Genomic DNA, 4,568 nt, shown 5'->3' on the forward strand with positions numbered 1-4,568 from the left:
TAACATTTATGCGGAGGTGAACCATGAGAAAGAGCAGGAGATGATCAGTACGGTGGGCCAGAATGACGCCACACCAAAAATCACCCTGAGTGAGTTCTCCACCCAGAAAGAGCTGATGGAGAAAGAGCTGGAGGCCCGTGCCAAACGTGAGTGACATTATTAGAAAAATTAAACCTTATATAACCCATTTGCTATTTTCTATACTTAAAATTCACTATTTATTCACTATATATATATATATATATATATATATATATATATATATATATATATATATATATATATATATATATATATAGTATATTAAATCTTAATTTTATATATATATATATATATATATATATATATATATATATATATATATATATATATATTCAATTAAGATTTAATTTAATATATATGTAATCCACATAATATAATCTATAATTTCTGTAAATATATATAATTTCCATCTAAACACACAGAGTTCCTTTGGTGTCCAGTACTTCAGAAACCATGTACAGTACATGACAGAAGATGCTAAAGTAGTATTGGTCATTAATGTTTTTTTTAAGGTGGAACTTAGTGAACATAATACCAACTTTACCAGATACATCTCTGAATAATTGTCTTTTTCTAGTATTCTAAGTAGTTCTCAAGTATAAATTGCATGATAGGAAAAGTAATTTAATTTTTTTCAAGCCTTAGTCTTTTTCAGCCTCGAGACTATCTGAGTCACAAACCTGCGTGCTATTATAAACCGACTCTTGCGGTGGCAAGCTTTGTGTTTTACACTAAAATATGAATCATTCAGCTTTTAGAATTACATAGAGGAAACCATTAGACCAAAATACAGCCTTTGGAATCAAGAGAGTTTATAATCGGACACATAATGCATGCTAATGAGAACTATCTACAGTGGGCCCAAGTGTCCTTATTTCCCAAGTGGATGCGTCTGTGATCATGTAATTGCTTAATAACTGCAAATTAATATTTAATTGGTGCTGTTAAGCAGTGATTATAAAAGAGCACTGATTAAACTATAAAATGGGTCAAATTGGGGTCAGTGTGATAACAACAATTGTGATGAATAAACATGCAACATTCAGTGCCACGCAGCAAATAAATCCCACCACTCTTTCTGTGGGTGTTTAATAGGAGGATGAAACATTCGTTTTTTTGCTTGATTTCTTACTTAATGGTTCAGTTTCTAGCCTGGTTTACATTCATTTTGCTTGCCTTCATGAGGTTAAATATTTAATGACTCTAATGCTGAAAACATCTAGTTTGTTCATTTATACATGTCTAATATATATGGTTGAGCGTATAATCAAGCGTTTTAAGATAACATAAAATGGCATTCGCTATGCATTTGTCTTCTGTAATGTTATGCATTTCAAAGCAAACCATTTATCCAACTTGAAGTCATGTTGAGACTTGATTATATGCAGTGAGATTTCGCTGAATATAGTGAAAAGTAGGTCTGGGTTGAAGAAAAGTCATTTTTTAAATTAAAAGCAAGATTATTCAATAAGTTTTCTTCTGAGTAATCATCCGGGGACACGTGTTAAGAAAATAAATATAGACAGTTTTGTTTGTTGAGGAAGAATTTTGAAGGCTAATGTGTCATTTCTGTGTTTTCGGCGAGTAGGCGGTGTGATCAACACCTGCGAAAGCACAAGGGAGATCCCCAACTGCACGAGCGTCTGAAAACGTCAAGAAAGAAGGCGGAGGCGTATTGTAATAATGTGTACAGAGGTATCACAATTTTAAAGGTTGACAGTTTTCCTTTATGCTTTTTTTGTAAATTCCAAACACTGTCATTGTTAATAGTTTTCTAAGGAGCTCAGATTTGCATGGGTGTCTTGTTTGTTACAATCTGCGTGGAAAATAAGAATAGATTTAACTACTCTACAAGTCACTGAAAACATGCTTGGTTGAGAAATTACCAATTTACCAACATTTGAAATTCAAAAAAATGTTGTATTGGAATCGTAATGGAAAGTTGGGGGGAAAGCCACTTGCCCGGTGCATTTTTGAATTATATCTGCCAGTTTATCAGTTTTGAAACTGTGTGAAAAAAAAGGTGGCTTTTAGCATCAAAAACTTTGCATTTTTGTTGGGTCAGAACGTATTTATGCCAAGTTCATTTAACTATTCAAACTGATTTCAAACATTGCGAAGAGTGTTTTTAGTGACTACATTAACTTAATTTTTCTGTAGGTCATCTTGTTTTTTTTATATTTGTCAGAACTTGAACGGAGGGGACAAAATTGCAGCTAAAGCATGCAAGAAAAGCCAACAGTGTTTATATCCCTCTTTATATTACAGCTTTGCATTCTTCTTGTAAGCAATCCTGCTCTGCAATCTTCTAAATTAGTGGTTGTTGAAACATTTCAAGTTTTAATTGCACATTTATCACACTTATCGAGCCTTCGTCTAAAGGTGAAGAGATATGGACTAAAAGGTGAATTTTTCAGTCATGAAGTGAGATACCTTTCCAAAAGCACTGTGATAAAATGTAAATTTGAAGGCAAGCTTTTTGTACTTCTATAAAGAGGGAATATAGAGTAACTATTAAGAATAACATCTCTATAGTAAAGCTTTTTTTGGAGCTCAAACTTAAGTAAAATCCATGAAATATCAAACGTTGAGAATGTTTTGTGGAATAAATCCAACCCGATCTCACGGCAATTCGTACATTTTTCACAAGTTGGCTTATTCGTACGAATTCATAAGACCACACTCGTACAATTTCATACGATTGTTGCCAAATCGTACGTATTTTACAAGTTGCACAATTCGTATGAATTTGTACGAATGACCTACACCTAACCCCGCCCCTAAACCTAACCGTCACTGGGGTCGTGTAAAATCGTACGAGTGAGGTCGTACAAATTCGTACGAATAAGCCACCTCGTAAAATAAGTACGAATTGGTCGTGAGACAGCGTTGAATAAATCTCTTGATATACGAACACAAGAGAGCTTGATATCTTTTTGGAAAATGTTATAAAATGTAACTTTATCACGAACAAACCTTCGGCTAAATGTAATTTATTGTAAGTTCCTCAAATATATACTGTCCATCTGTATTTTTTTTTCTTTTCTTTTTTTTTTTTTTTTGTAGATAAATGGCCTACGGAATCATTTTGCTTCATAAGTGAATGCCTTACAAATAAGAATGCCTTTTGAATAATGAGTATTCATAATTTAGAATCGAAAATTAATTTATAACAGTTTTAACAGTTAACAAAGCCATTTTTATTTAATTTTTTGCACACATTTTTAAGGTGTCGCATCTCCCAGGGATTGAAAAAAGCATTGAACTGTACAATATTCTCAAGTTTTAATTTCTTTGTATATACAGCAAGTGTATTTCATTTCATATCCTTATACTGTAAATATAATAGTGAAGACTGAAGTCCACTGAACACAGTCTGCTATACATTTCAGAAAGTGGGTGTTACGAATCCAAACAGTGATTCCTTGATGTGCTGTAAATAAGCCAGTGCTGTAAATAGTTTTTTTATTTTATTTTATTCATCCATTGTGCAAAAAAAAAAGAAAAAGAAAAAGAAAGGTAAAGACGTATTGCATATGCTTCAATGTTGCCATTTTGGATTTTGACCTCAGATTTAAAGTCAAACCTATAGAGAGCAGTGTTTCGGTATATGGTTAGACATTTTGTATTGGAGTTGATTTCCTGTGTCACACAAAATGGATATAATTCATGAATAATAAGCAGGTGGTTTCTTAGATTCCATTGTGAATGTAAATGTATAGCAATATAGCAGAATATTAGTGACTTTGGCCAAAATATCTCCCCAAGCATTCAAATCCTGTTCTACTCAATTAGTGACATATTACAAACCGAAACATTGTGCTTCATCGTATCCATGTAAAATATATGTTTTATGAATACAGAGCAAAATTATTATTTTTTCCTATCTGAAACCTAACAATTTGATGTTAAATGATCAAAACAAGTAAATTATGAAATCTAAATGGGTAAGAACCATGTTTTCCTGGTATTAAACTAGTGTTAACAAGTGTTGAAATCATTGTTTTTATTATTTTTTATCATTTTAAATAACACATGCACCATACATGAACTCTATGTTTTGAAGCTTGGTGAGCTGTCTTACAGAGGACCTTTGTTTTGAAACCGTCTGCGTAGGCAGCATCTGTGTGTGTTATAAAATAGTGCTCCTCACGTCAACAGTGATACACTAATAAGCTTATAATTATTATTATGATTATTATTAGATTGAAATAAGAACAGTATTGCTTGTATTCATAATAACATCAATGTTGGCTGATAAATGACCCCCCCCCCCCCCCCCCCCCCCCCAAAAAAAAAAGTCACTATTATGTTAAATGAGAAAAGCATTGAACAGACATTATAAAAATCCATCTTTAGAAAGAATTACGATGCAACAGAATTTATTACACTTGAATTGTTAATGCCATAACATTGTTTTTAGAAGCTATGGCATTTAGGTATATTTATCATTCATAGATGCCATGAATGTGTTTACACTGTTATTAGAATTGCATGAATAATGCTAAGAGATTAATTTTTAAATG

At 32.3% G+C, this 4,568-nt stretch overlaps 1 long non-coding RNA gene across 1 annotated transcript; it reads left to right on the forward strand.

The window, feature by feature from the left end:
* Positions 1-10: 10 nt before the first annotated feature.
* LOC128014538 (uncharacterized) lies at positions 11-4,318 on the forward strand. The gene is made up of 2 exons (XR_008183572.1): positions 11-146; positions 1,631-4,318. It is a non-coding gene; the product is annotated as an uncharacterized LOC128014538 (long non-coding RNA).
* Positions 4,319-4,568: the final 250 nt, after the last annotated feature.

This window comes from Carassius gibelio, chromosome B25 (assembly GCF_023724105.1).
Source record: "Carassius gibelio isolate Cgi1373 ecotype wild population from Czech Republic chromosome B25, carGib1.2-hapl.c, whole genome shotgun sequence".
Lineage (NCBI taxonomy): Eukaryota > Metazoa > Chordata > Actinopteri > Cypriniformes > Cyprinidae > Carassius > Carassius gibelio.